At 36.1% G+C, this 12,887-nt stretch overlaps 1 long non-coding RNA gene across 2 annotated transcripts in view; it reads left to right on the forward strand.

The window, feature by feature from the left end:
- Window positions 1-12,887, forward strand: part of LOC143660980 (uncharacterized) — a 193,294-nt gene that overhangs the window by 123,329 nt on the left and 57,078 nt on the right. The window lies entirely within an intron of this gene.

Consider the following 12,887-nt stretch of genomic DNA (forward strand, 5'->3'; position numbering starts at 1 on the left):
AAGAAGACACATGATAAATCGGTCCATTTTATATATGAGGAAACTGAGTTTCTAAGAAGGTGTATTTGCTTGTTCTGTGATAAGAAACTAGCTGTTGGCAGAATGGAGCCAGGATTATAGCCAACCTCTTCCAGTTAACATGGCTTCCAGTCATGTATTTGGCAATTCCTCCAATATTTCTTTAATTCTAGGTTCACTGTAGGTGTTATGGATAAAAAGATGAAGGTTTCTGTTCCTTCAAATCCCCTAGTCTAGTCAGCCATCATACATATAAATAAAATGCCACGATGTGGATATGCTAAAATGCTGTAATGGGGTATGCACAAAAAAAATGGGGGCATAGGAGAAGGCATCTTTAACTCTAACTGAGGAAATCAGAGAAGGCCTCATATAGTTGAGGTAGGGTTTGAACTGAGAATTGTAGAATTGGTTGGCTGAGCCAGAGGCTGCTTTGTAGAGAAAGAAGCAACATGTGCAAAGGTGTTGAGGTATGAAAGAACATAGAATTTCAGCACTTTTGGAGAATGATAGATGATTCAGTCTAGTAGTGTTTTAGTTTGCAAGCTGCCAGAATGTGATATACCAGAAACAGAACAGCTTTTATAAGGGGGAATTGATTAAGTTGCAAGTTTACAGCCATGAAAATGTCCCAATCAAAGCAAGTTCGTAAAAATGTCCAATCTAAAGCATTAAGGGAAAGATATCTTGGTTCAAGAAGGCTGATGACATTCAAGGTTTCTCTCTCAACTGGAATGGCTCATGGTAAACATGGTGACATCTACTAGCTTTCTCTCCAGGCTTCTTCTTTCATGAAGTTCTCTGGCTGTGTGGGCTCTCCTGGTTCTCATGGCTCTCAAGCTTTTTCCAAAATGTTTCCTCTTTTAAAGGGTTCTAGTAAGCTAATCAAGACCCATCTGGGATGGGTGGAGTCACATCTCCCTCTAATCAAAGTTAATACCCACAATTGGGTGAATCACATCTCCCTGGAGATAATCTAATCAAGTTTCCAACCTACAGTGCTGAATAGGGATTAAAAGAAACAGCTGCCTCCACAAAATGGATCAGGATTAAAACATGGTTTTTCTAGGGCACAAATCCCTTCAAACCAGTACAAGTAGTTACAGGTTAACTGCAATGTGTGTATACTGAAGGGTGCTGGAAATAGAAGGCAGGAGCGATGAGGCTGACTGCTATGGTATGTAAAAACATCAATTTAATTCTGTGAGTCAGGTTATCTTGCCTCATTAAAAGAATCACCCACAGCTCTCATTAAAATGCAGAACCCTGAGTCCTAGCTCTGATTTAATGAATCAGAATCTCTAGGGCAGAGGCAAGATTGGGGAACATGATTATGGGAGCTACTGAAGAATTTCAGGCAGAGGAGTGATGTGATCGGATCTACATCTTAGAAAGACCACCCTGGTTAGATTGGTGAAAGTAGGTGCACAAAGATAGAGACAGGAAGATGAATCAGATAGCTACAGCAAGAATCCACATGACACAACGTATTCTTAGACCATGACAGCAGCAGGGTGATTGAGAGGAAAGGATGGTAAGATGTTGGGATTGGTAGGTACTGATGAATAATTGCTTCTAGAGAGTAAGAGATGTTTTTACTGTTCACTTGCAGACAGGGGGCTCAGAGATTCAAGGTGAAGAGGTATAGGAGGCTGAAGTAAAGTGTTTACTTTGGGTTTTGTTTAGTCTAAGGTATTTACGAGAAAGAAAGAGGTAGAGAGGTATCTAAAGGGTAGAGCTTGCACTCAGGAGCAAAAGCTTAATTAGAGCTAGAGATTTAGAAGGCACCAATACATAAACATTAGCTAAGACACCAGGTATGTACGAGATTGCTCAGGCAGATCATGCAATTTGAGAAGAGTGATCAGAGCTCAGTAAAGCAGCAGCATTTAAGGGACAGAAGAAAAGGTACCTGTGTAGAATGAAAAAGAGAAAAGAGAAGGAACAGGGAATGAGTGTTATGGATATCAGGGAAAAGAAGGGCAAATAGCCACAGATGAGAAAGGAAAAATGTTCTCTGATTGATTTGGTAAAGCAAAGGTTATTACAGCCTTTGCTAGGACTGTATCAGTGGAATATCTATATTAAAGGCAAAATCTGCAATTTGGTTGGGGACTGAGTGGTAAGTGAGGAAGCAGAGAACAAATGTGAGTAATTCTTGAAACTTTGGGGATGAAGTATTCTTATTTGAGTAGGAAACAGGAAAATTTGGGGGTGGGGGTGGTGTATATTTCAGAATCTTGTTTCTGTTCCTCTGTCAAGGCCTGTGCTTCTTGACGGGTGTGAAGGTTTACTAGTTCATATGTTTTAAAAAATTGATATTAATACTTTTTGTTCTTTTGTTGAAAATTCATCGACTAGTCATTCATTGTTAATTTATGGCATAGATTTAATAATTTGGAGTAAATTTGTATGAAAATGTCCAGATGTGACTACAGTATGTATGCAAAAATGCACATTAATTTCATTCATTGAGTAACTAAGTACTTATAGTAAGCATGGGTTCTTATGTGGGTGACATTTATGTTTGTAGGCAACAGGAGGGATATTTCATATCTGTGTTTGTAAATTTTGAAACAAATGATATAGTAGAAATTCATTAGATGGTCCCCAAATTTTCAAAATCAGAACTTTGAGCAGATATTGATAGACTACTAAATTTGAATTTGAGACAAGGTGTCAGGAAAACCATTATGTTAATTTTTTTCTCCATGGTTAGATACTTTCCCTTCAAGAGGTCTTGGAGTTCTGGGGTAAGGTTTTAAATCCATATCCATTTATTTAAAAATTCCATTTTATATGTTACTGATTGTATCACAACTCAAGCACTTCTTTTTATCTACTTTTTTGGTTACATATTATATTCTATTTCAGCCAAATTGAGGCACTTTGTTACATTTCTTCAACCCTATGTAATTTAGATGACTGGAAGTAGGATTGAAATAAACCAATTTGTGATTAAATTGTGTTGAAACTATTGACACCCTCACCTCCCCCTTTCTTATATTCATTTGTGAATTTGAGAACATCCTCAAGCTGACAAGAATCATGGGAGATAAATGAAGTGCAGATGAGTTGTAGCTGTGCTAGAATTAAGATCTTTGTTGTCTGAAAAATAAAATGTTTTAGATAAGGGGCCAGAGAGACTGACTCTAAAAGGAATTTGATGATCTTTAATGGGAAGTTGAGAGATTACTATTGTTTTGGTAGCTATTACTGCAATTGGAAAGGGTTGGTAAGGAAAGGAAAGGAGAAAAATAGCCAAAGAAGAATGTGGATCTTGGGGTACAGAGTGGAGAGTTAAGAAAATCAGGAAAAGTTTCGGTTTTCTGCAGTATGGAAACTAGATCATTTGAAAATACCCAGAAATGAACAATTAAATATCAGAAACATTTTCTCAGATGCACACCAAAGTCAAAAAAAAAAAAAAAAAAGAAAGAAAGAAATCTTAAGGGTCAAAACCCACAAAAAATATGAAAATAGAATAATAAAGAGGCACTGAATTTACCGCGACCCAAAGGGCATTAGCTGGTCTTGGTAACTAAGGGGCTTGTCTTTGAAGAGCCTTTTGGGGATAGAGAGCAAGCTTTAGGCTGAGCAATGAAGAGATTCATGTAATTCTGAGCTCCTTGGAGGGATCACACAGTGTAAGGTTAGACCTAAATAAAAATCTCCCATGGTGAGGGAGGTAACAAAGAAATTAGGTCATTTTGGTCAGGTATTGGGATTGTAGAAAAAGCTCTTGATTCTACCTGCATGGTCTGGGAAAAGCCAAGTAAAGATACTGACATAAAAAAAAATCCTGCTTTAGTACTCCTTAGGCATTTGGGGAAAGAAAACAGAAATGTTTTCTGATGACATGAGCCCTTACCCCAAGATGACAAAGATTCCCCAAGATAAAGCCCTATCAACATAAATTCACAAACAGAATTTATAAAACACAAATGAAGACAAAGGCACCATGAATTTGAGTCAGCAGAATCAACAAATATCAGTAATAGACACCCAAGATTTCAGATGCTATGATTATTAAAGAATGTTTTATATATGTGTGTGTGTGTGTACAAAATGTTTATGGGATTAGGAACTAGAATTAATAACATGGAAAAGAAACAAGATATTATAAAATGATAAGCAAGTATTATCAAATAACAATAGGCATTTTTGGAAGAAAAAACAAATGCAAAGGTGAAGGAAACTATGATCATCAAAATGAAAAATTTATTGGAGAGTTTTAAACTGTAAATTGGATATAGCTGAAGACAGAATTAATGACCTGGATATTATAACTTAGGAAATTACCCAGAATGATGCACACAGAGAAACAAAAGGACAGAAATACAATCAAAAGGATTAAAAAAATCTTTTTTTATCCTTTTTTAAGACATATGGAGGAAATAGTGATCTAGCTGCTTCCAATATCCTATTCCAATAGGATTCCAATATCTTATTGGAATTTAGAATGGAGGAATCGAGAGAATGGAGGAAGGAATAATTATCAAAGGGATAATTTTTGAAATTTTTTCAGAACTCATAGAAAACACAAACCTCAAATTCAGGAATTTCCATGAACTCCAAGCAGTATGAATAAAATAGAAGAACCCCAGAGACAAAGAGAAATATTTGAAATAATTTAGAGACAAAAAATTACCTACTAAGAAATAGCAATTAGATTGAAAACTGACTTTTGAGTGGCAACAATAGAAGCCAGAAAACAGTATAATATTTTCAATTATCTGTCAACTTATATTTTTGTCCAAAATTAACTATCATTATCAAACAAGTTGAAATAAAGACTTTTTTTTTAGTTTACTGCCAACACACCTGCATCAAGGGAACAAATGTAGTACATACAGCAAACTGTAGGAAGAAGAAAACTGATCCCATAAGGAAGGAGATGCAAAGTGCTATAATGAACAAATAAACTGATAAATCATGTAAGTGAATCTAATCAGATATTGGCTGGAAAAAACCTACCAACAAAACAGTAACCAACATGAGATTAAAAAGCAAGTTGGAATGTAATAATCTAGATTAAAATGTAAGATAAAATGGAGTGATCAGAGTTAAAGTGCTCTAAATTCTCTTGATTGAGAAGAATGAGAGACATTGACTATGTTTGGACTGTGCTCCATAAGGATGCATGATAAAAATCTTAAGTAACTTCTAAATTAATGGAAATACTAGGTAATGCTTATAAAAATGCTAGAGGAAGTGTATAATGAAAATTTCAATCAATGCAAAATGAGGCACAAATGAGAGCAAAAAAACGCACATAAACGGCAACAGTGGCTCAGTGGCAGAGTTCTCGTCTGCTGGGCTAGAGACCTGGGCTCGATTCCTGGTGCCTGCCCCTGTAAAACAAAGCAGAACAAAACAAAAAAGATGCACATACAAAGCAAGCAGAATATAAACTGCAAAACAAGATGGCAAAATTAAATCCAAATGTCCTAATAATGACAATAAATGTGACAAGATGGAGTTTTTTTTATTAATTAAAGAAAAAAAAGAAATTAACACAACATTTAGACATCATTCCATTCTACATATGCAATCAGTAATTCTTATCATCACATAGATGCATGATCATCATTTCTTAGTACATTTGCATCGATTTAGGAAAAGAACTAGCAAAACAACAGAAAAAGATATAGAATGTTAATATAGAGTAAAAAATAAAAATAATAATAAAAAAAGACACAAACAAACAAACAAAACTATAGCTCAGATGCAGCTTCATTCAGTGTTTTAACATAATTACATTACAATTAGTTATTATTGTGCTGTCCATTTTTGAGTTTTTGTTTCTAGTCCTGTTGCACAGTCTGTATCCCTTCAGCTCCAATTACCCATTATCTTACCCTGTTTCTAACTCCTGCTGGTATCTGTTACCAATGACATATTCCAAGTTTATTCTCGAATGTCGGTTCACATCAGTGGGACCATACAGTATTTGTCCTTTAGTTTTTGGCTAAACTCACTCAGCATAATGTTCTCTAGGTCCATCCATGTTATTACATGCTTCATAAGTTTATTCTGTCTTAAAGCTGCATAATATTCCATCGTATGTATATACCACAGTTTGTTTAGCCACTCCTCTGTTGATGGACATTTTGGCTGTTTCCATCTCTTTGCAATTGTAAATAATGCTGCTATAAACATTGGTGTGCAAATGTCTGTTTGTGTCTTTGCCCTTAAGACACCTCTCAGAAGAGGAAATACAAATGGCCAAAAGGCACATGAAGAGATGCTCAATTCCCTGGCCATTAGAGAAATGCAAATCAAAACCACAATGAGATATCATCTCACACCCACCAGAATGGCCATTATCAACAAAACAGAAAATGATAAGTGCTGGAGAGGATGCGGAGAAAGAGGCACACTTATCCACTGTTGGTGGGAATGTCAAATGGTGCAACCACTGTGGAAGGCAGTTTGGCGGTTCCTCAAAAAACTGAATATAGAACTGCCATATGACCCAGCAATACCATTGCAAGATGGAGATTTTTCACATTAGATAAAAATGCATGAATAACAGCCTCAAAAATTGATGTTTATAAGAGGATTGAACATCCATAGTCAAATGGGGAGAATCTGAGGCAACTATCTCATTAATTGTAGGTAAAACAGAAAGAAAAATATTAAGAATATAGAACATTTGGAATACTAAAATTAAGATGCTTGATCTAATGGGCATATATAACCATTAAGGAATAAATGTATTCATCAATCACATAAGAAATATTTGTGAAATTGATCACATATTGGCTCATCAAGAAAGTCTCAACAAGCTTCAGAAAACTGGCATTGTAGACACTGTGTTTTCTGAAAATGTTGTTAAAATTAGTAACTAAAAGACAACTAACAGTGCCTATACATTCGGATTTTTTTAAAAGCAAACCTCAAGCAAAATAATAAGTGCACAGGAGTAAAGGACAAAAGAAAATGGAAAGTAGAATAGTCTTAAAACTGAATGATAAAGAGAACAAGACACATATTCAACTTGTGGGGTGCATCTAAATTATTACGCTGAAGGAAATACTCAATGCAAAATACTTATCTTAGTAAAAGAGAAATGCTGAAAATTAATGCGCTATGCATGCCACTGAGTAAGTTGGACAAAGAATAATAATATACTCACACAAAGAAGCATGAGGGAAATAGTAAAAGCAGAACTTAATGAGACAAAAAAAGATGCAATGGTTAAAATCAACACATTAACAAAAAACCTATTTGAAAAATCAACTAGAATGGAAAACCCAGCAAGGTTGAATGAAAAGAGAGAGATGCCCAAATGAACAAATATAAGGGACCAATAATAATAATAATAATCACAAAGCAGGGATTTAAAACAAATAAGAGTATTTTTAATATTTTATACTAATATTATGAAAATATAGGTGAAATGGGCACCCTTATGAAAGCAGAATAATGAACAGAAACACATGAAAAGACATATAGTTATTAAAGAAATTGAATCAGTATAAAATCTATATACCCAAATATGCACACTGACACATTCACAAACACATATGAATTAGGCCCAGCACATTTTAATAGTGGGTTCTACACTATTTTTATGCCATCTTTTTGCAAATTCTTCCAAAAATAGAAAACAGGGGATGCCTCCCCAACTCAATTTAAAGTTCAATCTAGTATAAGCTTGGAATGCCAGAAGCTGATAGGGAACCACTATTAAAATTAAATTAATTTATGGAATATCTACAACATAGAAACCAAGAGACTCATCCATTCATCACATCAGGATTTGGATAAAAATAATGAAAGGAAATGCAGTATAAAATACAGGAAAAGAGAATTAAGAATAATTAGAATTAGGCCCAGATATTTAAAAATCTTATTTCCCAATAACCAAGAGGATCTCTACCCCCAAAAATAGGTCTGCTGTTGCCTTGGAAAATAAGAAAGAACCAGCAGTAAAAGCTAGTAAAAGAATCTTACTATTAAGCTAGTTTACGAATGCATTGAGACAAGATAACCAGTAGAAAGAGAAAAAGAATATTGTGTACTATGAATCAGGTACCTGAACTGGGTGGTATACGTGTTTGCCTTTTTTTAATCTTTAAGTAAAGATTTGAAGTATGTATTGAGTTCATATTCAGATTAGGAAAGCAAGAGTCAGATTCCCATGCTAGTAAATAGTGGAGCCACTTTCTTTAGCCATAGATGGTGTCACGAAAAGACCAAGCTTCTTTCCTAACACCAAGTTGACTCTTAAGAAAAAATAGAAATGTTTTTAAAGCTGGATTTCACTTGAATAATAAGAGCCCATTTAACTAATAGTATCTTAGTTATATTGTGTACCAAGAACAGACTTTCAAATTCTCTCTTTCAGAAGAAAGCAAAATGCAAAATGCATTACTCATTTTAAAAAGTGTGTAAAATGAAAAAAATATGGAACTATTAAACCCACCTGGGAACCCCCTGGTACTGTCTCAAACTTTAGGGACTCCCCAGTTTATAGGCCAAGTCCTTGATCTTCAGTTTTGTTCTTATAAAACTTATTTCTGTAGCAGAGAAACTAAGCCTACCTATAATTATGCCTAAGAGTTACTTCTGCAAAACCTCTTTTGTTGCTCAGATGAAGCCTCTCTCTCTCTCCAAGCCAACTCTGCAAAGAAAGTCATTACCCTTCCTATTGTATAGGACACGATATCCAGGGGTGAAAGTCTCCCTAACAACGTGGGGCATGACTCCCAGGGATGAGCCTGGCCCTGGCACTGTGGGATTGACAATGCCTTCCTGACCAAAAAGGGGAAAAGAAATGTAATAAAGTAAGTTATGAGTGGCTAAGAGAGTTCAGATAGAATTGAGAGGCTCTTCTGGGGGCTACTCTTATGCAAGCTTCAGTTAGATATTACTAATTGCCACAGTTTGCCAAACCCCAATCAACATCCTTCCTGTTTACCCTAAAGAATACCCAAGGCTCTATCTGAGATTCTACAAAACTTTCATGTACTGAGTTCCAGAAACCTATAACCTCCAGATGGTTCCTAGGACAGATCAGTCCTGAAACCCAGAGGGGGCCAGCCTCTCCTGAATATGAACTAGTTCCATCCCCCTATTCTCATACTGTCAACATCTCTTTTCAATATGAGAACTTTAGAATGGGCATAGTCCAAATATCTCTAAAGATTGGGAGAAGGATCAAAGGAGAGGAGGGGTTATAAAATAAAAAGACAGGATTTAACAAATGAGTATGACTGCTAAATCATAGTATTGATAATTCCTTTAGTCTCAATTGTCTTAGAGCAGCTAGAAGGAGAAAGCTAAAATTGCGGAACTGAATCCCATACCAAACTTTGAAATCTGTTCTATAACTACTTGCTAAAAGTAATTTGAAATTTATTGCTTTTTTGTTATATATGTTATATTTCACAATAAAAAATTTAAAAAGTAAAAAGTATATAAAAAGAATATGTACTTTTTAAATAATAATAATAAAATGAACATTTGTGAAACCACTGCTTAGGTTATGAAATAAATTATTATTGTGCCTTAGAAGATGTCTGAATGTCTATTGAATTGTATGCAATGCAGAATTCTGCTTGGCTCCCAGTCCATAAAAAAAGAAACTATAAAGAACATTTTGGGGACAATAAACAAAATTTGAATTTGGAATGTATATTAGATAATTGAGTTGCATCAACAATGTTAAATTTTCTGATTTAGATAAATGCTCCATGATTAAGTAAGAGAAAGTCCTTGTTCTTAGGAAACACACAATTATTTATAGATAACAAAAATTAAAATAAATAAGCAAACCTAATTTCTGCCACAAGATGTAGGCTCCCAAGAAAAGATTAGTTGAACAGAGTTATTCTCCTCTGTGAGAGTTAACAAGCTCCTATTCTGGAGAAGTTGTTGAAGTTACTAAATGTCCCTGAAAACGTAATTATGACCTGAAACAGCATCTGGCAGGGCTAGAGTATGTCCTCAGGGTAATGGATGTCTGGCAGAAATAGAATCAGAGAAAATAGGCTGCTCTGTTTTCTGCTTCTATGTTTACCAAGGCCTACCTCCAGTTCTTAGGGGTAGATCAAAGTGGTACATTTCTATGGAGTGAAAATGCATCTTCAACAGATCGAGGCAGCAGGGCATGGGGAGTCAGGCAGAGCCCAAACTTCAACAGCACAGACTCTAGACAAAGCCAAAGAAAACTAAGAATCTGCTCCAGGTTTACCTTCGGTTTGAAAAGATGGCTCAAAGGTTTCCTGGTGACTACATCTCCAAATCACACATCTCTTGAGATGGACCTGTCTCACCTAAACTAGTTGCTTCCTCAAGCTAAATGCTTGATTCAGTGTCCATGTGAGAATTCTCTTTGATCATATCCAGGACTAGATTTTATATCCAATGTCTTTCTTCACTTTCTGTCTCATTTTGGTGAGCTACATCCTCAAGTTTCTTCTTTAGATAGGGTGGTAGCAAAGCAAATATTTTGAGAAACTTGCATATCTAAAAATGTAAATGTTTCTTTTATATTCATCCCCTAGAACCACTGGTTGGGTACAGAATTCATAACTAAAATTCATTCTCTTTAGGATTTTAAAGGAGTTGCTTCCCTGTCTTCTTGCTAGCAGTGTTGCTGTTCAAAAGATTAAAGTCATTTGATTCTTCATCACTGTTAAGGGACATGATTTTTCACTCTGGAAGTAGATGGAATTTTCTCTTGTCCTCTGTTTCTGAAATTTCATAATGAAGTACCTTGGAATTTCTGTTTAGTCTATTGTGCTGGACATTCAATGAACTCTTTATATTAGGCCACTCATATCCTTCAGTTCTGGAAATTTTCTGATTTTTAAAAAATAATTTCCTACCTCCAGTTTATCTTTCCAGATCTGTTACTTAGATGTTGGTATTTCCAGATTAGAACTCTAATTTTATGTTTATCCGCAATTTCCATTTCTTTATTTTCTTGCTCTATTTTCAGGAATATATGCTCATTTTTGTTTGCCAACTTTCCTATTCAGATTTTTTTCATGTCTGCTAATGCATATTATTGAATGTATATTTTATTGATCATTTTTCACAGCATTTTTAGTTCTCAGAAAGTTACTTTTGTGTAGCATCTTCCTCTTGTATCATGGATTTTTTTTCCATTTTAATACTTTCATTAGAATTTGATAGAACATTGGTTCCTGATTAAATGTGAAAACTAGAAAACTGATTGGAACCTTTGAGAAAGTAGGTGGGGAGTGTGTCCACTGTACCTTTGCTGTAAATTTATCTGTGGGTACTTTTTTTGGGGAAATTCTAATATCAGTGCCTTTCTGTATTTCCCCTGGGATGTAAATTCCCTAGAGGACACAGATTGCCTGGCAGGTCAGCCTGCCAGGGTTCCAGAAGTTAAATGGGAGAAGAGGGCTGTCTCAGGTCTTAGCATTCAGTATGCATTTGATCACTTAACACCATGTAGTTCGATCCAGTACCCAGATTCTCAACTGTGCTTTTGGTCACACATTCTAGAATTTCTGTTTTACTCTCTTCTCAGAGTAAGCAATGATATACCTGCCAGGATGTGGGAGGGATGTTTGCCTAGGGTGTGGGACTGGTGAGGGAAAGCAGGAATTCAAGGATCTTGCATAAGGCTGTGAAGTTTCTGTATTGCACAAAGATGACTATACCATGATGGCAAGGAGCAGAGATACTGAAATCCAGCCCATGCACTTTCCTAAAAGAAGTGGATCCTGGAAGGGCTAACATTTTGTAATTCCTTGACTCACTGAGCATGTTTGTTTTTCTAATTCCCCCACCTAGAGGTGGCTCATTTTTGCAACTTATCTGCCTGAAGCGGGTGTCTTTTAAAGAATTTCCATGCTGGTTAAACTCACCCTGCTCTAATTCTGCAAGCATCTTATTAGTTCTCAAAGAGCTTCCACAGAGGTCTCCTTATTTTAGCCTGCTCCCTGTTCACTCCTGGATCCAGAGGCACCTAGTGCTATAAGATCTTGTGCCTTTTGAAGAGAGTTTGATGCAAATCTTGTTGGTTTTCAGCTTACTCCATTGCCAGTTCAGGATCCTCAATGTCATTTCCTGTAGAGTTTGACATTCCACAGAGTTCCTGGGCTAGCCTGGCCAGACCTGGAAGTAACATGCATGCTCCATTCTTATCAGGTCGTCAGATCTAGAATAAGTTGGGGTATTTCAAACCTGATATATGTCTCTCTTAAACTCTGAAAGGAAGTCCCTAGCCATGGGTTCCACATTTAATGAGTCCCCACTGAGGCACCCATCTGTGTGCCCCTCCCCATAGGGCACAGGTTGTGGGATCAAAGCCAAGACTCCACGTCTAGCAAAAGCCCATGTTACCTCCATCTCAGACCTCCTTCTGAGACCTTAGACTTTCCAGCCCAAATGATCCTGAGTCTTCTTCCTTGACTCTGTAGTTCTCTTTCTTGGATGCACCCTACTATAAGTGTTCTGCTCTGCTCAGTATAGATGGAGAGATGGCCAAGGGGCAGCTGTCTGCAAGGGGCTGTGAACGATACTTGCATATGTGGGCTGGGGAGTCAACACATGGCAAGCTGACCCCCTGTTGTGTCAGACTGAGTTGGAATAAGAAGAGAAGGGAGGTAGGTGAGGGACCAGGGGCCAAGGGATATGTCATTATGTCCCAGTGTGGAATCTGGTGTTATCTGAGAATTCTGCATTCAATTATGATCCTCCAGATCATTGTGAAAGTGTTTTTGTCAAGGGAAAAGGATAAAAAAAAATATATATATATATATATATATATATGCATATATATACATATTTTAGATATATTTTATATAATAGTGAGCTGTTGGCTTGATTTTTAAGTTTGAATCCTATGGTATGTGGAACTCAATTTGTATGTTTTCGTC

Source organism: Tamandua tetradactyla, chromosome 2 (assembly GCF_023851605.1).
Source record: "Tamandua tetradactyla isolate mTamTet1 chromosome 2, mTamTet1.pri, whole genome shotgun sequence".
In the NCBI taxonomy this organism is placed as follows: domain Eukaryota; kingdom Metazoa; phylum Chordata; class Mammalia; order Pilosa; family Myrmecophagidae; genus Tamandua; species Tamandua tetradactyla.